Below are 25,383 nucleotides of genomic sequence, written 5' to 3'. Positions count from 1 at the left end.
GGTGCAAAATTCTGAAGAATACTTTTGACAATGACCATAAAACGTTGTCAATAGTTTGAAAAAAAAAAAAAATATGACGAATTTTTTGTGTATTTCCACGGTGCATTATTGAAAGAAAATATATAAAAAACAGGTAATAGAATTTTTACGAAAGGGTTCATCCAAAATGTGAACAATCCTTTTTTCCTTTTTTTTTATTTTTTCCGTGAGCGTTTGGGGTCCGTACCTGCGGGGGTGCTTACCATCCAAAATAGCTAAGTGATAAAACTGACGCGGAAAAGGGTTAAAAGATTCCCAAGGGTATTGCCTGCAATAAAGAAATTACAATGCTTGAAAAGTGTGAAACCAAAGGTCTTGGCAAAACATGAATTTTATGGAAGATGTTTTTTTTTATTTATTTTTTCTTGCTACATCACGACCCCCTTCTATTTTCTTCGCAAAAAAAAAAAAACATAAAGAAAAGGGTTGAGAAAGCGAATTTACTGTTATCGCATAGAGGAAGGGTTTTTTTTTTTTTTTCAAAAGCCGAAAATCAGAGGTAGTATAAACAAGTAAAAAATTGTCAGTCTTGGACTTAAAGGTTTGCGTGAAACATTAAATCTTCTCGAGTTAAAAATTTTCTTTAAATATTACTTAATTTTTTATTTGTGAATATTTATGTGTTTTTTTTTTCTGCAATTTTGGATATTGGCTAAATTTATTGTGAATACAAAGTAAGTTGATAATTTATTAATTTAAAATTATTTGTATAATTTATGCATTTATTTGACGTTGAGTTTAGATGGTGAAAAAAAATATCTGTGGATATAAGATATGTTATTTTATGTACTCAAGTATTTCTATAGCACCCAAGAATATTAACAAAAATGTAAACAGTAAGTTCAAAAAGTATATTACCAACGTATCGTAATATAACACTAGGTTTATTATAACGCTCTTTGGGGTGGCATTTCATGTCTTGTATCGTCATATTCAAGATGCTACTTTCATATCATGAAATGGTCTTCCGCTCCCACTCGTCCCTTGCCTCAAACTGCGATATACTACAGATAGTGACACTTAAAAATTTTTGCGATTATACCTTCTGAATAATTTAAATTCATTTTATAAATTTTATTTGACAATTTGTATATAAATTTATAAATTTTTATACAAAATTTAGATTATTAAATATATCGTCAGATTTAATTTTATATCTTTGAAAAAAATATAAATTATGGTAAATCTAATTTGAAATAAAAAAAATATAGAATCATATGCAGCAAGGAAAAAGCCATACGTTGAATATTTTATAGAGATTTTTTTTTATATGTAAATTGAAACCAACAGAGGTGAAAAATAATGGTAAAGCTTTTTTTTTTTTCTACATATTGTTTTGTTTTTATACTCAATTGTATTGGTAAAACTTTTTTGCTCGTGTAAAAATGCTTCTCAAGGGAAAAAAATAAATTAGGGGTTGAAAAATACTGAAGATGGCGGCATGCCATTGAAAACAAGAGAGGCGGGCATAGCCTAATGTCTATTTTTCTTATAACCAGATTTAAAAAAAAAAGGATAAAATAAATTTTTTTTAAAATTTATAAAGTCTTTCTTTAAATAATATAAAAATACGAGAATTGATTTTTTTAATGAGAGTAATAAATGAATAATACTAATATTAAAAATTTATTTATTCAAAAATAATATTGATAAATTGCCAATAATTATTATTTAATAAATAAATTTTTAATATTAATAATATTGATTTATTATTATTATTATTTAAAAATTAATTTTATTATTTTTATATTATATTATTTAAAGGCAAAATAATTTTTATAAATGATAGCAGAAAATGGAAACAGAGCTTTTTTTTTTTAAATTAATCCTGATTTTTTTATGAATATAAATATTTATATTTTTTTTTTATATAACTTTTGTACAATTTTTATCGACAAAAATTGATAATAAATTAAATAAACACGTGGGCGCAAATTGAATTGAACAAAATAAACGTAATGACTTTCTATCCTACCAATTTATTTATAAATTATAAAATATAAAAATTGCACTTTGCCCTTGTCGTAAGCTGCATTATTAATAAAATAAAATAAATAACTATGTTTTTGATTTAAAAATAAAAAACACCATAAAAAAAAAGTACGTTCTATTGTAGCTATCGATTAATAAAATACTAAAATAAAAAAGATGAAAGTACAAAAAATTATACGATCAATTTATTTTATTTTATATGAATAAAAACACGTTTAAATATAAATTTATTCTTTCAACTTTTTAATCGTCTTTCTCGGTATTTACACCCTCGTCTTATTACATCAACAATATAAAATTAAGTATCAATATTTTTGAATTATATTTTCAACAACTCAACTATTTAATTTTCTAATTTTCCTCTGATATAAAAAATCAATTGAACCTTTTAAAATTTTAATTAATTTTCAATTGTTTTTCTTTTTCAATAATTACTAAAAATATTTTCCAACTTTTTTTAATAAACCATAATAAATCCAATAACTTCCAATGAATATAAATTAAAAAAAAAAGCTTCAATAGTTTGTTTTTTGTTGCCTAAAAAAAAACTGTAATATAATTTAATATTAAATTGAATTAATTCAAGACAAAGAGCTTTTCAGTGAAAATATAAGAAATAAAGTTATTCCATGTATGAATAAACGTGTGAAAAGTTTTTGTTTATTTTTGTTGATTATACTGAAAGGAAAATTACATATATCAAAAGATCTAAAATTCTGTAATACAATGCATTGTCCCTATATATATTCAGTGTATATACCAGAGTAATATATCTCTACTCAAAGCCTTCTTATTTTTTCTTTTTTCTTTCTGCATTTTGTTCAGCTATATAGCTCGTCGTGACTGATGTATATTTTCCGCCATTCACTCACAACCCTCTACGGGTAGAATCACCAATTCTACGAGTTTTCGAGGGGTGAAAACTGAGAGGTAATGCGAGCTTAGCATGAAACATTGTATACACATATATACAGGAACAAAAAACATTTACTCGGGGTTTGTTGGAAAATATATATCTTGAAAATATATACTACAGAACGAATGGGTGGATATATATGTTGGGTTTTAAAACTGGCAAAGTAGCTTCAAACTCATCTCAAAAATATACACATGCACTGAGTATTTCTCTATTTACCTGTAACCACTTGGAAACTTCAACTATTCAAGCTCTTGTTAGCAGTTGTTTTTAGCATTCTATGCCAACAATTGTTTTAGTCATTGTTACAATGTTAAATTTTTTTATTTTTATTTGCAAGATAGTATGTCATTGTTGTTTAAGTCTTCTTGACTTGACTTTTCCTTTTTAAATATAAAGGGTTTTTTTTTTTTATTTCTTTTTGAGCTTTTGTAAATGAACTTGTTAATTTTAAAATATTATGAATTTTATTGATCAATCATAAAGTGGGTTGAATTTGTTTTTGACAAGAGTATTATGTCAATTTTAAAATACAATTATATTACAAATTTTAATTTTGCAAAGTTTGTTAAATTAAATTGGAAAACTAGAGAAATAAAAGATTAATTTAAACAGTGAAGTTTCATTTTGAAGTTGTCTGTAAATTATCAAACTTTAAAATCAATAAAATTTATCGACTTTTTCGATGCTCAGCAGCTTTGTGATATGTTTGTTTTCGTAGAATAATAATCAGATTATATTAATGTTCTATATATGTTCTGTCAACATAGCAGTTTTATATTTTTTCTTTCTATTTGCAAATGAAAATATTCATTATTTTAAATTACTAAAATTTCATCAAATATTTTTGATTAAATAGAACGAAAAGTTTCTGATTTCTTGCGACAAATTTTTTTCAAGCCAAAGGACATGCGTACATGTTCCCCACACATGCCCTGACATAAGTGACAGACGAAGCATGACATAACCCTCGTTCCATGCATTCGCTCACTATAAAAGTATATTTTTTTTTCACCATGCTTCTATTTAAAAAAAAAAAGCTTTTTAACATGTAACAAAAAATTTATTCTTTTAAAAAAATCTCTGGTTATATAGAAAAAAATTCAAGCCAATTATTTTTTCATGATATTTTATTATTCAAACAAGCTTTGATCTTTATTTTTTTTCTCCAAGTTATTTGCACATTTTATCTGTGTATTTTTGGAATTTTTTTCCATCAATTCAGGACAATATATTTTTCAAAAAAATATAACATTGTAGCCAATATATCCACGAGCTTACCAAGCAGAAAAAATAAATATATATATATCTGTTTTTATTATTTTCAAATATGGTTTGGTGAATTGAATAAGTTATTTCATTGGTTCCATCTATTTTTCCAGCAAGAGACAAGTACCACGTAGAGCATACATACAGAAAAAAAAAAAAAGGGATGGGATACAGTTTTGATATGTAGGTGGGTGCAGAGGGAGTGTATTTTTCGCCATTGCCCGGCTTATACACACTGAAAAAGAAAATATATGTATAAACTTTGGCAAGATACATGAAACTTTACCCTAAAGGAATTTAATCCCATGAGAAAAGCGACATACTTTGTTGACTATATACACAAATAGTCACCATGCATGCCTAAAATATCAATTTTTTTTCATTTTTTTATTTTTTTTCTGAATAAGTATTTTTCGTTTAGTAAATAATTTTTTTATATTTTTTCATAAAATGAGCTTTTTGAATAATTACAAAAATCAAGAAAACAAAAAAAAAAAAACTCACTACTTGATTAAATTAAGAAGTATCAAATTAAAAAAACAAAATTAAAAGTTTATGTTGCAAAGAAAAAAAAAAAACAACTTCAAGTTTTCCAACATTTTTAAATGAGAATGATACTTGAAAATATTTTTTTTTTCCCTTCAGAATGAGTCTAGAATTTTGATAGTGAAATTACCGTGTTACTTTAAAAGGTCTCGTTCGCCATTTACATGGTATATAGCAAAAATATAAACGTGTTTGGCTAAAAATTTTATATATATAGTACTAATATTTCCAAGTGGTGTATCTAAATAAAAGTCGTCTTGTGTACGAAAAAAAGAGGGAAAAAAAAAGTACTAGATATGAGGGATGAGAACGGGAGGGTAAGATAAAAAAAAAAAAGGTAAAAGATTCTATTCGTACATAACGCAAAGAATATATACCGTCGGGCTTCACGCCTCGCATAACAGATGTGAAAGTCGCAGCTGTTCAAACTATTTCAGCGAATGAAAAAATTTTCCTTCGTAAAACTCACGCCCCATCTCTTCGTAGCACGTATATAGCTATTTATTTATTTATTTTCACGAAAATATATATAGATATATTCGACGTGCTTTTTTTTTGAGTAAAGCTCCTTTCATCTTTCTATTTTGTTTATTTTGAATAAATTATTATTATCATTTTTGTTATTATATATTTTTATAAAACATGTGTATCGTGCTTTTGACAGAACGAAAAAAGCACATCACAAATTTTATGAGCTGCACTAGGGCACGAAAAAAAGAGCTTACAATTTTTTTCCGTCGGGTTGATTGTTAAAAGATTAAAAAAATTACAACCGGATTAAATTGTATCGGAAAAATATAATTAAATTAATAATTTGTTGATATGTCTGTTGAAAAATCAATATTCCAAATGTCACAGGATATTTTAAGAATTTTTAATACAAAAAATATGATATAGATTTTTAAATTTGATAAAAAAAAATCAGGTAAAATAAATACATGGATATTTTCTTAAAAGCGCGAATAAAAAATTCAAATTGATAAAACATAATTGTTTTTCAGGCCATCAGAATAATAATGCATGTTATTATTTAGCATATTTTATTATTTTTAAAAATTGTTATTCAAATGGAACACGATTAAAGTATTTTTTTTTTGCGAAATTTTAATTTGATTATTATTACAACTACAGATGAAAGTTTATTACAAGTTTGTATACATTTATATGGAAAATGAATAAATAAATAAATTGAAGTTAAATTGAATTTAAAACGAAAATTCAATACAGGTGAGATATTTATGCTGATAAAATCTGGGCGTGGGTGGGATGAATGTCAAAAGTCTTATGTTGCTTATGCTCGATAGTGATAAGTGAATGTCTGCCGAGTTTTGGTTGGACCACTCGTGGCAGACTTGGTAACTGGTGAGTGTTGCCATCTACCAGTAAACCCATGAAACAACTCGACAACCTGATCACAATCCTGATCAATTTCCCCTCCTTTTAAAAAAAATTACATTTAAATTTCTAATTGATTCTAATTATAATTTTATCACAAAATAATTTAATCAATTGACTAATATGACCTTTTTTTTTTTTTTCAATGAATCTCTTCAAGACTACACAGTCAAGAAAAAATATAATATATATAACATTAAAATTATAAACAAGTTTTTTAATAATAACAATGATAATTCATTTTTTTTTTAAGTAAATTATCATAGTGATATTCAGAAATAAAATTGACAAATTTATATGCTTTAAAATAATGTCAAGTACATTGGATGATATTCCACAAAATATTTAAGGACAAGTGCATATGATAAATAAAATACTTAATATATAAAAAATCTATTTGACATGATACTTTAATGACAATTCCGAGGGGTCCAATTAGTTGAATGCAATTTGTGCTTATCTCAATATTTCATAATGATAATTTATTATTTTTAATTATTTTTCTGTTTGTTTTATTAAAAAAACTCATTAACCCATCATGTTTATTATACAATGGTTTAATAATATAAATTTTTATTATTTATTTATTAAATTTGATTATCCAATTGAAATATTTGTATTTATTTGTGATGAGAAATATTTTTTTTGGTATTTTGAAATATATTTTGACGACAAAATTTTTAAATATATATAACCAGATTCGTGTAACCTGTATTTATGATCGATCCAAGACCTTCATGGAGGGGAAAAAATAAGAGAAATTTTTGGGGCGCGACCGTCTGTCTGCCCATCCCATTCTCTTTTCAAAATTATTGTCCCCTCTTTTTATCACCCTTCTCTTGCAAGCGCATCACACATGCAATCATAATATTAACACACACGAATCACTAACAAAAATCAACATTCAGTGACAGTCTTTGAGACAGATGGCGTTACTTGTCTTACCAAGAGCCAGAAATATTCTGCAAGGGCATCTGATCAATACTACAATTTTTATATTTTTTTTCTCTTATATTATACAGCGACTATGATTTTTGAAAAAAAATATCTTCATGATTATTTTTTAAAATTTGGATTGAGTAGAATTTATTGAAAAAGAAAAATTACATCAATTATTATAATTGATATACTTTAATTGAGTACTAAGTATTGAGTAGTGTTTTGAATTTTATAAATAATAATATAAATAGAATGTAGAGTAATTAATATTTGCCTCCAAAAATATAATTTACTAAATTTTAAAATTAACACATGTGCATTTGTATGAAAAAATTAATTGATTTAAATAATTTTTATTATTTATTTCTTAATTAGTAATCATATCATAGAAAATTTATTGTAGTCAAAAAATTGAAATTAAAGTGAAAAAAAAATCGTCTAGCTAGTAATGACACCTCACGGCAAGGATTCTCATCAAAATATATATTTTTGCGCTGAGCATTTTTATTGATTGTTGAGTCTGGTGTATTTTGAAACATTTGTTGCCCGCCCACGATTTTTATCTGGTTAAAAATAAAAAAAATTAAATGAAAAAAAAAAAAAGTTAATGGTAAATTCTTGGTGGCCACTTATATATGTGCAAGGTACATATACCCATATACATTATAAATATACATGCATTACATTATAAGACTATAAAGCAGCCACAAACGATGCAAAGTAATAAATGAAAAAAAAAAAAAAAAAACCACGCTTAAGCTATTGGCATACTTGATTGTCCCAACTTAATTAAATGCATAAATATATTTCACACATATATTCTCCAGTTGTAATAAGGCGATCATTAACTGCATCAATACATTTTTCTTTTTATAAATAATTAAATTTTATTATTTATTTACAACAAGGTTTGTTAATTAAATAAACAAAATAAAAAAGTCAATATCATTTCGAGGAAGCATAGATATTGCTTATTTAAATTCAAGTGTCACTTGAAATATTGTACGTCTTGAATATTAGATTCATCAAAGGCGGTTTCTAGCATTGATCGAAACAAAAAAAAATAAAATTGACTGTTTCCTTTTACAAGGTATATTTGTTATCTGGCTATATTTGCTTGGCGTCTATATTGAGCTCCGCCTGGCTTGTCTCAATTCAACAATTCTCTATTCGTGTCAGATCCAAACATTTTCTCATCTACAGTTGTGCTAGATGATAGTTGGAAGGGCAGAGAAATGACATTGCCACATTTAGGTGGGATGTGACTTCTGAGTTAAGAATCCACGCTTCAGTCAACCAATCAAAAACAAGATTATCTTTTACTTTGCTTACTATAGCTACTATGTTTTTTCATGACAATCGATTCAAAGTCTTTCGTATATACCGGTGAATTTAATCAAACAATATTTATTTTTTAATATTTTAATTTAAAGGTGAAAATAATCGATGAATTTTCGTTTGATTTATCATACTTATAATGTCAAAATTAAATTAAACCATAAATAATAATTTTGATAATAAATTTGTATAGCCTTTTTTTTTTTATTAAATTATTATTTCAAATTATTTTTTTATTTTTTTCTCACGAGTATTTGAATTTATATTTTGTCATTTTATTGCTGGGTATTTTTATCTTTTGTTTTTTCAAATATAATCCCTACGACTTTGGCATCAGCACGATCAAACATATTATTAAATTTGATTGTTTTTGTTGAGTTAACCAGATACATAGAGATTTATCATTTCTTTTTTTTTTTTTTTAACGTAATGCTCAATTGAATAAGTTACTGGATTATTACAGAATATAAATTCACTCGAGGATATATAAATAATTTTAATTTAATTTCTTTAAGACACATATACACTTGTGGATTTTAAATTTTTAAAGACCAAATAAATTTTAATTAATTATTTAAAATTTAAACTGAGTTTTTGTATTACAAAATTTTTTTTTTTATATATAATATTTTGGGAGAAATGAGGTTATATTATTTGAAACTTCAGCAAGTTTTTCAACTGAAAATTTTGATGACAACAAAGTTTGTTGAGTGTCTTTCAAATTTTTTGGTTGAACGAACGGAAAGTCGTTTTTTTAAATCAGCAATTTCATGCTGATAGCCAGTCACAAAAAAAAAATTTACCCTACTGATTTGAATAATCAAAATCATACATGTAAATTCATTTTTGATAAAAAAAAAATGATTACAATTTAGTTATAATTATAATTACTAAACTTAGCAATTACTAACGACTTAAAAATATATAAAAATTGTATTTAAAAATAAATAATTATGTAAAAAATGATAACAGTAACTCAAGCTAAAATTTAAAATAAAAAATTTACTTCACTCACCCATTAGCCGCTGGGCCACCGTCGTCTGAAACCCTTCACGTCACATCTGCAACATTTTAAAATGAAAAAAATATATATAAATAAATAAAATTAAAACTTTTTTTCGTTTAGTCAGACATACATGATAATATGTTATTTGCGGAGTAAACTATCACCTGCAGAAAGACGTCAATTTGTGGCGATATAACGAACATAACTATCACGCAACCCCGCAACAGTAAAAAGTATTTTTATTTTTTACATTATTAATTTTTATAAATATTTATAAAACCAACAATATAAATAAAATAGTTATTTTTATTGCCAAAAAAATACTACTGTACAAAGTAAAACATTTTATTAATTTTTCGTAAAAAAAATAATAACAAAAAAGAAAATATCAAACTGAAAATTCAGTATCAATTTTGTAAAATATAAATTCATATTTTTAACATGGAATTTATTAAAGATTGTAAATAAATATTATTTATTTTTTTGATTTTTAATCGAGAGCAAAAAAAAAATGTTAAGTAAATGTAATTAAATATAGAACAAAACGAATTTTTGAGATAAAAGAAAATAAGTCGTGGTTTGAAGAATATAATGATGATAATTTATGAGAGTAGGTCATGCAAAGCATTGATAATTCTGATGAAAGACAGCTCTGTTGTGAACAATACTTAATCATTAATTTAAAAAAATAAAAAGTGAGACTAATGACCTATAGTTTTTTTCTATCCTCTGAACATTTTAAATGCAGTAATTTTATTGTGTAAAAAATAAAATCTCCAAGTTGATTTTTTAAGTAGATATATGAAGTTTAATTTTTTTATTTATTTATTTTTTTCTAAGCAAACAATTTTAATATTAGAGTCGAGGTCACTGTTCTTCTAACTTGTAGTTGTGAGTTAAATTAAGCCAGTCAATTTTAGATTACTTTCGCCTTCACCCCATAATTTTTATGCAACTTACAAACTGCATGACTCGATGATACAAATATGTCACAATCAATTGACTACTGACTCTTGTTTTCACACTAATTTAAAAAATCTTGACATATTTTAAAATTAATCTTGAATTTAAAAAAAATTATTCTATCAAGTAAAAAAATATATATACATAGTTTTAGAAATTTTAAAATAAATATAAATTAAAATTAATCAAAATTAAATTTCTATTTTAACATAATCTTCTTAAAATAAAATTTATTTTTGAATTAATTTTTTTTTCTTTTTAAAAACTAATTGAATATTCGGGTGAAAAAATTTATATACAATATTTCAAATATTCCAAGATGACATCCGGGATAGAATAACGAAAGGACAGAAGCAAGATGTACGTTTTTTTTTTTTTTTTAAAGCCATGAAACACAGTGCTGTATTCATAAAAATTTAAGCAATTACATGTAACAGAAGACCAACCAGTTCATGCTGATAAAACTTGGACAATTTATAAGAATTTAAAAGAATTATTAGATAACGAATTAAGTTTTTAAATTAAAGTTTTTAAATTTACGTTGGTTAATCTTGTAATAATAATTTCAATTGATTTCATCAACGTAAAATTTAATTATCTTTTCAAACTTTCACAATGAACTTGAACAGAGTCATGAAAAAGTTGACCAAAATTGTTAAAAAGTATGTTGCAAAATAAGCTTCATTTTGAAGATTGAGAAGCTGTTCATGTCAAAGCTGCTGCTTCTTTTTTTTTTTTATTTATTTTTTCATTTTCTTCCCTGGGTTTTCTTTAGCCAGAGAATTTCTTCTATACTATTCATCATCGTGCTTCTATTTTTATACCCATGTAAAAATATATAAATAGTTGAGCGTTTCTCTTCACTGATATAAACTTCATACTTAATGAAACTTTATTTATATATATTATTATGAAGTTTCCATTTAACCACTTCAAGCAGATTTTATTTAATTTCTTTTTTTCACTTCAAGTTGTTTCATTTAAATTTTTATATGTATGTTAAATTGTATTAAAGTATGATAGTTGAAGCTTGAAATGATATGTTTATAATATCTATAAATAAATAAATAGATAAATATATGAATAAATAAATAAATAAGCAGTTAAATAATAAGTGAATAAATAAATGAATAGTCAGCCATTTATTGATATTGTTTTATATGTTTATCAAATTGTTACTACGTGTTATAAAATAATAAAAAAATTATTTTTATATTATTGAACTAAAGATAAAGAAGCGTATGTATTATTTTAAAGAATTTTTTTTGCTCAAGAACACTTTGAAGGTGTATTTCCAATTTTTTTAAATTGACTATTTTTTTTCATTTTAAAAATTTAAAATTACTTGAAAACCAAAAAAATTATTTCTCATGTGATGAAAGTATAGAGAGGCGTATGTCGACGGATTATTTGCATTAACATGTTTATAAATATATTTATAACATATTATTTTGGCAGAAAAAATAAAACGCAAACCTGATTTTTAGTTAGAAAATATATTCACCGCATGTATTTCATGAATTTAAATTTTTTGAAAATAATATTTGCGTAATGCTTGTTGAATTTTTTTAATTTAATATAATAATAGAATATTGTGATATATTGGGTCAACTTGAGACGTGAATATATTATTCAGAATATGAAAATTTTTCGAGTTATAAAAAGAAAAAATGTGTCGCAAAAAAATAAAAGGAAAAATATTTTCGTCTGGCACGAAGTTTGGCATGAACATGTGAATTAAGAATGGTTCCAGAAATTCGGGTAGCTTAATTTTGTTAGAAAATAAAAAGGTTCTAAAATTGAATTTCTAAAACTACACTATTATATACAACACAGGGGATTCAGTAGCTAAAATTCAAAAGAATAAAAAAAAAACGAGAGAAAAAAAAGAAAAAAAAATAACCAAAGTGAAAAAATCTGTTTCCATAAAAACCTTATTTTTTTTTTCTGATCCCTATGAAATTTGCTGAGGTCGTATTCTTAGGAAAAATTTTCTGTGATACCGTTGGATCGTAGCTTTCTCTTTTGGCCATCCCTTTTAATCGCTTTCCCAGAACTTTGTATCTCCTAGGCCAATAATAAACGCAAACGTGAAAAAAAAAGAAAAAAAGGGAAACTACGATAAAAAAAATATGCGCTGCACAAAAAAAAAAAAAAATACTAATAACAATAATATTTTATTTTCTAAATTTTAAAACTAAATAAATTAGTTTTAAAAATTTTTAGTTGAACAAATTATAATCGAAGTATTTTTTCAAGCAAGTACTTTGAAGATAAAAATTATTTTTATACGATATAACGTGTCAGTAACAAGTGCAGGTAAATTTTTTGTTGAATCAATATAAATAAAATAAAATGACACTAATTTTGATCTTTCCACTTGTAATTATTTAAGAAAATAATTTAAAATGAATAAAATTTTTAATGAATATCTGGGGAGTTGAATAAAGCCTGCTATTAAATTGCATCTACGACGGACTTGTTTGATATGACAATATTGATGAACACAAACATTGATACTTGTAATTAAATATTGCAAATTGATCCTTGGTTTTGTTTGAACACCCACGAGGAATTTTCTTAAATATATTAAAATGCTATTTCATGTCAAATTGTCAATTCATGCTGATATTGATACTTTAACTGGGCGCCATATTTTAGATATCAGTATCTGACAATCTCCACACTGGTGCTTGTGTATTTTTATATTTTTTCTCGTTAAAAACTGTGTGCACATAAAAAAGACTACCCGCATGCAATGACACTGATCCAAGATATACATGATTTTTCATTAATTACTCATTTAATATGATCAAGTTTAACATTAAGTTTAACTTGAAGATTATAAAAAATATAATACACATACATTTTTTCTTTTTCAAGATAAGAAAATGTATATAAAATACAAAATTTGTGTATTTTATTAATTAAATAAATAATGAATTTAAAAATACAACTTGTCGTTGCCAAATTAACCAAGACAATTCTATTGAGCTCGAATAAAAATAAACAAAAATTCCAGTTGATTTTTAAAAAAGATAAAACATGTTATTTATTTATTTTTTTTCTCAACAAATAATTTTAATAAACTAAAGTTTTAAAAAATATAAAATGTATATAATTTGTAAATGATCTAATAGACAAAAAATAAATAAATATCGTCCTCTTGACACCTTGCTTGATTTGTTTAACCCATAAAAAAATTATCGATTATATATACAAAAAAAAAAGACCAAAATCTAATTTATCTATTTTTTTTTAAAATATCATTTTTCAATCATAAAAATAATAATAATCTTTTGATAAAAAAATTATTGAAAAAAAACACAAATATCGATAAACAGTTATCCTTTTAAAAAAAGAAAAAGAAATTCTTATATCAAAATAAAAACCTGATTAAACCTGACAAGATATTTATTTGTTTTTTTTTTTTATTATTATTAAAATTAACAAAAAAATTATTTATGTTTCAGCTTACCCATGCAGAAGCCAAAGGCTTATGGATAATTTAAAAAAAATGACATGTTGATGATGATAATAATATTAGTTGTGCCATCGAAAAGTCCACGTCACACTATATGATTCTTGAACGAGCAACTGCACAATTTAGTTGTACCGTTCAACTTCTTATACGTTCAATGTTGCTACCAATTCAACGAGTAAGCTTTATTGAAAACAAGATACGCTAGTTATAGAGTTTTACGGCGCTTATCAAGATAACAGAATTCAGAATACTTTTTTATTTACAATTGAAAAAAAGTACAAGCATTACAAATGGCTAACATGTAAATACAAATAAAAAATTAAATAATATTCCCACATATATAAACACAAGTTAAAAATAAAATAAAAAACATTTTATCAAATATTGATTTGCAAAATATTTTTATGTACATTATATAATTTGACCTATATTTTACTAAAAAAAGAACAAACCACTATCAAATATTGTTGCATTGTTTTTTCATTTTATGAATGAATAAATTTTAATTAATAACGTGTTGTTTTTGTGTCAATGTAATTGTGTATATATATTTTTCAAAGAAAGAGCAAGTTAATCTAAAAAGAGAGAAGGACTTTCTATTTATTCAAATCTTTTTGATAACAAATAATCTTTAAAAAAATAAAAAACTTGATAAATATTGTTTTTTATTTTGTTTAGTAAGGGGATAATTAAAAAATAGAAAAAAAAAATCAATACATAAAGTCCAATTATATATATAATTCCGTCACTAGAAAAAAAAAAATTAAAATAGCTATACGATAAGATTATTGAGGGGAAAGAGGTTATGTAGAAGTGTAATAATAAATTACCGTTTAATATAAGTTGCTGTATTCAATAATTTGGGTCAAATCAAAATGTAATTTCTTATCGTTTGTAGAAAATTCAATTAAGTTACAAGTGAACATTTAAGGCGTGAATAAAAATCTGGCTAGACAACAATCTTGTGATTGTAAATAGGAGGGTTATATTTTTATGCGATGTTAAAATATTTTTTTTATTACATATACAAATGCCTAGTTGAGCTAAAAATATTATTAGTATTTTGTGCGTTTGTGTTTGTGTTTATATACATGTGTAAAAATATTTTTATTTTTTTTTTTTTTACAAAAGAAAATAATGTTGTTGAATTTATTTGTAAAATTAATCTATCAGTATATATATTTATTATATTTTCATGAACCCATATATCAAATATAAAATTTGAAAAAATATTCGTAATTGAACTGATGGGATTTTTTTGTTTTTTTATTTTATATATTTTTATATAGTGAAAGAAAACAACAGATAAATCAACAGATAATAATACATAAAATTGATGTGGCCATTATTTTTTATTTTCAATTTTTCAATTTAGACTTTTAAAGAAAATAAATAATACAAAAATACATTTTGGTATTTTGCACAGTAGTTTAACAGCAGTTAAAATATCATTAAATAAATCTCGTAACTGAGACAAAGTGTATTATACTGATGACGATAAATGTAATTTCATATTTAAAAAAAAATTAAATAACAAAAAAAAAAGCTCACCCTTCTTTTTTATGTTGTTTAAATTTTTGGTTATATAGTTGTATAACTCGTAGGCCTTTTTTTTTATTGCATTTTTATTTCGATTGATTGTTTCTTGACTCAGGAAACATTTATGTATATTATCAAAATCATTTAGGCTATTATCTATCCACCCCCAAAAACCTGTCGTAAATTTAAAATTATTATTTCAATAAATTAATTGTTTTTTTTTTTGTTTCTATTTATTAATTATTAAAAATTAAAAAAACCAAATGAACAATTGATGATTGTTATTTAAAAATTTGCTTTATCAATTTTTTTTTATGCTAATAATAATATATAAACTTTTATACACTAATATAAAAATAAATAAAAATATTCATTTATTTTTTACGTCAACAAAATACTCGAACCCACTGTGTACAGTTTTGTTGCGTCCATTTTCTTTCGTTTTTGTGACAAACCAATCGTAATATTGGATCAGTGATTCAACCTACAACCCCTTGGGAAATATGAAATATATATTTTCAGTCAGAAATATATTTTATCATTTATTGTATATATTTTTTTTCTTTCTTATCAATAAAAAGTATATATAAAAAAAAAAACTACTCGAGTAGTTTTCTCTACTCGAGTCAAAACATCGTTCGCTCAATGTACGCGACTTTTAAAAACTCCAAAATTCGTTCCGTCGGATATTCCAGACCGCCTATTTCCCATTTAAATATTTTAAATACCATTATTTCAACTATTATTTAATAACAACTAATAGCTAAAATTAATTTAAATTAAAAATTTACAATAAATAATTTTTCCAACACTTCCAACCAACTCAATTTTATTTCAAGTAATTTTTTTTTTTTTTTTTCAATAATAAATTAATCAAACTGTTTTTTTCTAATCAATTCAATTGCACATATTTATTTTAGGGTTTTTCATCTGAAAGTATAAGTGAAAAAGGTTACATTTGCAGAAAAAAATATATAAGAAAAAATAATATAAAAAAGTTGTGATGTGAAGTTCGTGACGTTTGGTACATATATTCTGTGTATGTGCAGCGTAACTCGATAAGGCTATTCAAGTCCATGTCAGTTATACGTGACCACGATATGATAAATGCAAAAGTATTGAATTCCTAACAGAGAAACACATTCGTGTAGCCATGGTTACTTTAACCACGAAGACGAAATGAACAAAAATAAAACCATATACTACTTCGTGCTATCGACATATTACTTTCTTGCATTCAAAGGGATCTTATTCACCACCATTTTACCCATACGTGATTCATGGTTAAATACGAAAAAATATATACGTGTTAAAATTGCGCAATTAGATTATAACAGTATCAACAAAAAATTCCTATTTGTATGAAATAAAAAAAAAAAATTAATCAGTAGTATATTTTTAAATGTGGCAGACAATCAAAATTTTTTTTCATCAACAACTGTCTTAAACGGTCAAATGAATATTGTAAATATATATACATATATATTTATTTTTTTAATTTAAAAATCAATTAGCTTCCGTTAATTAACATAAGGAAAAAATAATTTATAAATAATTATTAAATTAAACCTGTTAGATGTATGTGTAAATTAAAAGAAAAAAAAAAAAGGAAATTATGTAAAATTGAAAGTAGGTTAAATTTGAGTCATTAAAATAATGTGACATGGTCTGATTGACAAAAAAATATAATTACCTGTCAATTGACACAACATGTACAACTTAATACAAAGTATTAATGGCAAAGTCCAGTGTCACTGAAGTCTTATAATATATGCTATTTTATTCTGTATTAAATTTTTTTTTTTTAATATGTAGTTAACTTTTTTTTGTTTATTGCTGAGATATAAAAAAAATACGGTAGGTGTGGTTCAAATAAATACGCATGAAAATATTGATTTTCAAGAGGAATGAGAGGAAGGGAATTCAAGTTTTCATATCCTGTCATGCTTTCGCATTGACTTCCATAATGAAATTGTTGGCAAGAGTCTCATTGCGTGCTTAACCAACATCAACTTACCTCAACATGAAGTTTGAAGTTATTAAGTTTTTGGTAAGACTTTTGCCTCATGCATATTCAAAAGTTTAGTCACAAAATTTTGGAGACATCTTGGTATATTAAATGAAACAAATATTCGCATATTTATGATGATTATTTTTTTTTACTTATACAATAAAGTTATATTCAAGTAAAAAAAAATATTTTTAATAATTTGAGCTTTACCACAAATCTGTAAAAATTCACCAGCTGAAGGAAAAGAAAAAAAAAAAAAGAAAGAAAAACATAAATTGATGGCCAGTACAGTATAGATGGTCGCATATTTTTTTTTAGTGAAAGCGGAACGAATTTAACCCTAACTTTGTGGTTTCTTTTTTTGGTTTTTTAAGACAGCTTTACAGCACTCCTTAAAAATGCATTTACACACACTCACACACCCCTAAATTTGATTGATTTATTTAATTCTCTTCATAAAGTCATAAATTAATATTTGTCTATTAATCATAAAAATATTATTATCTTTAGATAATTACAGAAGAATAAAAAATTTAAAACAATGGTAATATTCAAGTTTTCAATATGAACATATTTTTTTTCATGGGGATTCACCGCAAGCGAAACACTGAAACAAGGTGATAAATGTGTCCGCAACAAACGATTAGTACTAACGTGACAAGAAGCACGTAATAAAGCAATGATCGTAGTTTATGAGGCAGTATAAACGCCGGATATACGTATACATATATACACATATACATTCACAAGAAAAAATCTAAACGCGAATGGCCATCGCTTGTGTAGAAAAAAATTTAAGACAAGAACACGCGTGCGTGTCCTCATTCCGTGAGAAAAAATATATAATAAAAATGAATTAAAGTTGTATTTTGTTTTTCTAATATATCAATAAAATAATAATACTTTTTTCACTAACCACATCATAAAAACCATATCTCAAAAATCGATGAACATCTTGAAACAAAATATATACTACTTTGTCATAATTTTATTATAACCATGTTTACATATATTTTTATGTACATGTTAATTATATTATTTGAATAACAAAATTCATAGTTAAATTATTTTTTTTATTTTACCTATATGCATTTTCATTGATGCTCGAGATATGTAATAAAATTGCGACAATATAAAAAGGTCAAGTTATGAATTTTTTTTGAGGATCTATTTTAATCAAGTAAGTAAGTGGTTTTGGCACTTGGACAATATTTCCATTACATATAATTTTTGTAATAAGAAAATGTAGATTGTAAATTGGATGGAATTTATTTTCAAGGAGAGATTAAAAATTGAAAAATTAATGTAACAGTTAGATATCTGTGAAAAGTGAAATGATTAACACGACAATACTGGTTGATTGCTGATTGAAAATTGTCAATTTTGAAATTTGTAAAATAGATGGATAGTTGGATCAGTCTAGTATATTCTAGTGGCAAAATGAATGAAATGATTAACACGACAATACTGGTTGATTGCTGATTGAAATATTTGAATAATTAGTTATATAGAAAATATTTGTAAAGCTTTTCGAGCCTGGATGCTTGGATCATGTATACCAGTCATATCGTCAGTCTAGCGTGGCACTATGATGAATTTAATGAATGTAACATTAAAATGTATGATACGTGGAATTTATTTATAATTTTTGTTATACATTTTTTATTGGCTTTTTATTCTATTCATTTCACACTATCGTTTAATTCCAGGTACTTAGAAAGATCACATATATCCTCAATTCCAATGTAATGATAACTACAGATATAATTTAAATATAGTATTTTCAATATATTGTTAAAGGTTTATATATTTATTTAAATTTTCAGTTGGAATTTAAACACAAACATAGTACAAAGTGATTTGATATGGTATAATGAAGACAATTTATGAATTAAAATAAATTTGTTTTTATATATTTGTGAATTTGCATTTTATTAATATTATATTCTTCATTTATTCATTTTTTTTTTACTTATATATGATTTATTTATAATTTATTTTATATTTACATGCAGTCAATGATTGGGTAATTTATGAAAATTTATTTTAAATAAGCAAGGAAGTTTTCATAAATTTACAGGAATCTATATGAATTATTGAATTTATTATAAAATGATTAAATTTGTATTTTTCAAAGCATAACATTTTTGTTTTTGTTTTTTGACTTTATTGTCATCATCGGTTGATTTTCAATTTCATTTCACTGATTAGTAACTGCTACCTGGCAAAACTAAATTCTACTTTATAGATTTACAATTTTTAAAAAGTATATTATAGTTTTATTTTTTAAAAATAATTAATTCTTAAAATATTTATTTCGTCTGAAATTTAAAGCATTCATTTCATTAACAAAATCAATACATGAAAATAAAATGAGATGGAAGTATTTATTTTCATAAATGCAGGATTATAATAAATATTTTACATCATTTCATTTCATAACAAGTGCTAGAACCTAAAGAAGAAAAAAAAGTATATTGTCATTTTCTAATATTTCATTTTTAATACATTATAATACTTGATTTTACTTCGAGTTTTAATTCTTGCATCATAATTATACATTCTTGCATAAACTTGCAATTTTTTATTAACTTTATAAAAAAAAGAAAAAAAAAACGAGTTCTTTCTTCTCCAGTTTTATCAGCGTGTATTAACGTATATTACTTGTATTAAAAATACTATGAGTAAATTTTCATAAGTGTCAGATATATCTTTATGCAAAAAATAAAAAAATATATACAAAGCTAAGTAATTTTTGTATATAATATATTTAAAAATTTTAAATTAATCCTTTAAAGGATTATTCATAAACAGCAATAAATATGGATAATAATTTTAATTATTTGAATTTGTTCTGATCGTTATATTGCGGCGGCATCTGCATTGTGATCATCGAAATAGATCGTTCAAGGTTTAGCCGTTTTACTCGATTCATTCCACTAACGGTAACGGTTAAGGTCCTGGTTTGTGTCCCGGCTAAACGAGAAAACCAACGATGTATTTATACATCTATGTGTTGACTAATACTAGAAAAAAATTCAACTCAGGCGTGGCTATGACATTTTTACTCACAACAGTGTTCAATGCGCAGCTTTGTTATACTCAATGTACATATTATTTTGAATTAAGCGCGTGCGCAAGTAGTTTTTCACTTGAGACAGACACGAATACTGTTGCTGGGCTCAATTCACCCTTGTCTGAAGGGTGAAAATTGTAAGTAGGTCAAATTAATATAAGCTATTTATTTTTTACCTTGTAAGATTACTATCGAACAATTTTTTTTTACACGATAAGCTTTATTTAAATACAAAAAAAAACTATCCTAGAAAAAATTAATTACTATTTTTAAATTTAATTTTTTGATTGTAGATTTGATTTATGAATTTTATAGGCAATTGGTTGTTTTTATTTTTGTATTTGTGTAAAAGAAAATTGAAAATTTATTGTTAGATAAATTTTAAGGGTTTTGTATAATACGACTATTTTTGTAAGCTATTAGAAAAAAAATTCAAACGATCCTGCCGGTAAGTATGTTTTAGGGAAACTCATCTTCTATGTTGAACTCTGGCTTACCGACTTGGGAGAATTGGATTTTTTTTTTTTTTTTATGGAACTTTGGAGTTTAAGTGCCCCTAAACAATACACTAAAAAATAGTGGCGCTAGTGTAACACATTTAAATATTTTTAACGATTTAAAAAAAAAATCTTAATAAATGTAAAAGAAAAAAAAAATAATTTAAAGCACTTTGGTTATCTTATTGTTTGAAAGCTTTTTTTTTTTTTTTTTTCTACCCGGTGATTGTTTGAGCAGTAATTTTTTTATTACTGTTATTTATATAACACCTTGTTTACTAAAATTAAATTTATACATTTGTAAATTTATGAATCACCTGACAATTGTTGCAAGTGTTGAGAAAAAAAAAAAAGAAAATGAAAATAGATGATCTTGACAATTTGACATGTTTATTATTTTCAGAATAAATTAAAATATCAATTCAACTGTATCACTGGACCTTCCATAAATAATTTAATTTGTTGGCAAGTTTTTCTCTACAAAGTAACGAAAGCGTGATGGTTAACATGTGTAATGGAGCATAGTAAAATGTATTTTTACGGCTTTTTTTTATTTTAAATAAAATATATATTTAAATCAGTTGGTGAAAATTAGATTTATAAATAGTGGCGAGTATGGGACATATCATATTTGATTAATGGAAGCTGATTTCTATGTTGAAGTAGTAAATTAGTTTCCGTATACATGAGGAGGTGGGATTTTTTTTTACTAAATAAATGTAACTTCTTATTAAAAAAGAAAGACGACTGTGAGGGTGTGACTTTACTAAAAGATATTTACAGCTGTGGTGGTTGAATAGATTTTCGTTAAAGTTGAAACTTGCTCAAGTTGTTCGCAGGCTAACTGTTAAGCTACTTCAACGACTTTGGATGTTCAAAGTAAATGACCCAATATTTACTGCTGCATCCTTACAAAGTAACTTCAAGAAAACACAGATTTATTATATATATAAAAAGAAAAATAAATGATTAATTATCGTGTGTTGATTTGTTCCTTTCAACTTTCGGGAAAAAATAAAGGAATTACTTAATGCAGGGTAGACAGTAAAATAATATAATAAATTTCAACAACGAGAAATTGAGTCAGGGACAAATAGGCTGTGGCCCTTTGATGCTTCAGGCTGATTACTATTAAAAAAAAAACAGTCTAGCTTATGGCCTAGTTTTGTTAGGCACGTAAATTGAAGAAAAAAAACATAATAAAATCAAAAACTCGGCTAAAAGAGGGCGTTTGGTGAACTGCAGCTCACAGGCGTTTGACCCAACATCTAACTCAGCTAAAAGCCCATAGGGTTCTAATCTCTAGGCGGGGCTTAACTCAACTAAAGTTAACTAAAGTAATATATATTTTCATGTGTTTATCAACAAAATATAGCTAACAAATGTTTGGTTAATAATAAAAAAAATATTTCCCACGTATAAATAAAAATTTCATAAATTAAAAAAATTAATTTCTTTTATATATACTGTTTGAATTTATTTTTTTGTTTTTTAACTCAACGAATAATTTTTTTTGTTTTAGTAATTTTTTTTTTGTAACTAAATTTATTATTTTAATTAAGAGATTTTTTTTTTTAACATAAAAGAAAAATTTTCTTATTGAAGGAACGTTGTGTAAATGATTTTAATATAGCTGTAAAATTATTTTTTATTTTGCCTCATATTATTGTGCAATTACCGGTATTTTACAACAATTAATTATGAATTTATTATTCAATTATTAATTAAAACTAGTTCTATTTTTTTTTAAGCCTGAATGTAACCTGGCACCATTTTTTTTTTTTTCGTTTTTCTTTGTATTTCAGTCCCCGCTGTGCTACAGACTCACGAGTCTGACACACGCCCACGAATTCACCGTATGGCCACATGATGCCCATGGCAACCTTCGATACTCATTTGGACCAACTGCTTTACTAAAAATCTAATTTTTAATTCAAACATTTACAACAGAATTTAATAAAAAAAAAACAATCAATATTAATGATAATCACAATTACACAATATCAATTCTCTTTGATTTTTTTTTTTTTCAATTAAAAGTTGAAACATTTTTAAAAATTTCTAAACTTAAAATCATAAGATATTTTCGTCAAATGAACCCGTTTCTAATTTTTCATAGAAAACTTGAAATTCGACAGCAAAATGAAAATAGAAAAAAAAAATAAAATTTATTAGGTAAACGTGATGTTCAAGGGCCACCTTGGGTTTCCAATTTTAGGTAAAAAAAATAAAAAAAAAAAAAAAATGGCATTGACCATAGTTTTTCAGACTTACAACCACCCTGGGTTCCTCATCCGGTTGCCAGTGAATTTACCTGAAGTTTTTTATTTTGCTTTTTTTTATATTTGTAATTTTACTGAACAACCATCACAGCAAAAACACTTTATTGTTCCGAAGATGAAAAGAATGACCGACATGTTCAACTAAAAAAAAGGAAAAAAAAAACTACTGTTAGGTCTGCTTGGGGTATTCATATTGAGCCTCGACTGTTTTTTAGATCCGGGGGGATGCAAAAGAATAAAAAAATATTTAAAAAAGAAAACATAAAATAAGGAAGAAAAGGGTTTAGGATCTGATCGAGCAAGACCGTTATAAAGTGAGGACCAAAGGGACTCAACAATTTTAACCCAGCTCATTCGTATTTTAACTTTGCTGGTGGTTGTGCAAGAATTGTGTTCCAAGTGTTAACAAGGCATTTTTATTTTTACAGATTATATTTTTAAAAACTTGTATATAACATATAATTATAAAAAAATAGCTAATTATTAATTGGAAAAATATATATTGCTAAAGGTATGTGTGAACAAAAGACAGCCATTTTTTTGAGTCACCCCAATTTTGTGTATAAAAGTTTTAAATTATTTTCTCAAGTACTGAGACTTTTTGACACCATTTTAAAATGACTTTCATATAGCTGAATAAATATTATTTTTATATTTTTTTCTCTATTTGTGAATATATTGGGTTTTTCTTGATCTTCTCTATTTAGCTTTTCACACGTACGATTGTTTTTATTTCATTTCTTTTTTCATTTTTGTCCAACCCATGCCACTCTTCCAATAGATGCTTGAAAAAAATAGTAATAAAAGTAACGAACAGGAAAAAAATGGTAAAGGGGAGGAATCATAAATTGTTAGAAAGATGTATAATGATGGATACTCAAGGGTGTGGTATATTTTTACTGATGTTTTATAAACGGTATATACTTTCCGGTATAATTTTTTAATAAAAAAAAAATGGAAGAAGAAGGAAAAAAAAATCCATTTACAACTAAATTCACACTGTTTACTATGAAATCGATTGAACTTTTTTAATCCTGTTATAAATATTCGAATTAAAAATATCAAATGAAGTAAAATTATAGATTTTTATGGATTTATTCGTACAAAGTTATCGCTTTCATTTTTTAATATATTTTTTTACATTTTTAAACTTGAATAACTCCTCATTTTTAAATTAAATTTGATTAGAAATTTGAGATAAGAATTATGAAATTTTTCAAGATATGGATAAAATAATTTCACTATTTTTTATTTTTGATGCAACAAATAGTGTGGATTTATACCGTTATTTAAACTTCATACAAAGATCTCATTAGGTAAGTTTATGAAACGTAAAAAAAAAAATTCACGTGGAGCCTAGAATTAACTTTGAAACTTTTAAATTTATTCAATTTTTTTTTTCCATTTGAGTAAAAAAAATAAAAAATATTAAACAATGTAAAAAAACAAAAAGAATTCTATAAAAAAAAAAAATTTGAATGTAAATTGTTGTGGGTTATTATGAAATAGAAATAGAGCCATTAAATTTATTTTCATTTTTAATTATTGAGAAGAGGTATGTACTTTGAAACAACTAGATTTTCCTTTATAATTTTTTACCAATTTAAATTTTTCCAAACTTTAAAAGCTTTAACAAAATAAAAAAAAAAAAAAGTATAATTTGAAAATAAAACTAGTTGTAATATATCTAGTTGTAATTTTATTTTTTCCATTTCGTAAATTTGATTTAAAAAATAAAAAATAGAAAAAAAATTACATTTAAGATTGTGTCGTTTAGTTAACTAGAAATTCTTGAATGGATCATGTATGGTATGAGCTACAGGAGTACATTGAGTTGTGAAAATAAAAAAAGGTATATGACAAACCCCTCAATCTTAAACATATATAGAAAATTCAGGGGATGATACTATTGACCGTACCGACGTGCGCACGCCGTTCTATTCGAAAATATAATCATGGCGGCGCCGTCGGACTCAAAGTTTATAATATAAAACAAACAATAATTTAATTATTTATCCAATATTATTTAAATATTCTATACTGTCATTTATAAATTTAATTATTTATTATTAATTTTTATATTTAAGTAAA

General features: G+C 24.7%; 1 long non-coding RNA gene across 1 annotated transcript in view; it reads right to left on the bottom strand.

The window, feature by feature from the left end:
* LOC122855429 overlaps window positions 1-14,079 on the bottom strand; it is a 58,790-nt gene extending 44,711 nt beyond the window's left edge. The window contains exons 1-2 of the long non-coding RNA XR_006374072.1: window positions 13,882-14,079; window positions 9,450-9,495 (exon numbers count right to left, since the gene is read on the bottom strand). This is a non-coding gene — a long non-coding RNA (uncharacterized LOC122855429). The remainder of the gene's footprint in view (window positions 1-9,449; window positions 9,496-13,881) is intronic.
* Window positions 14,080-25,383: the final 11,304 nt, after the last annotated feature.

This window comes from Aphidius gifuensis, linkage group LG4 (genome assembly GCF_014905175.1).
Source record: "Aphidius gifuensis isolate YNYX2018 linkage group LG4, ASM1490517v1, whole genome shotgun sequence".
NCBI lineage: Eukaryota > Metazoa > Arthropoda > Insecta > Hymenoptera > Braconidae > Aphidius > Aphidius gifuensis.
This window is presented reverse-complemented; position numbering and strand designations above follow the sequence as displayed.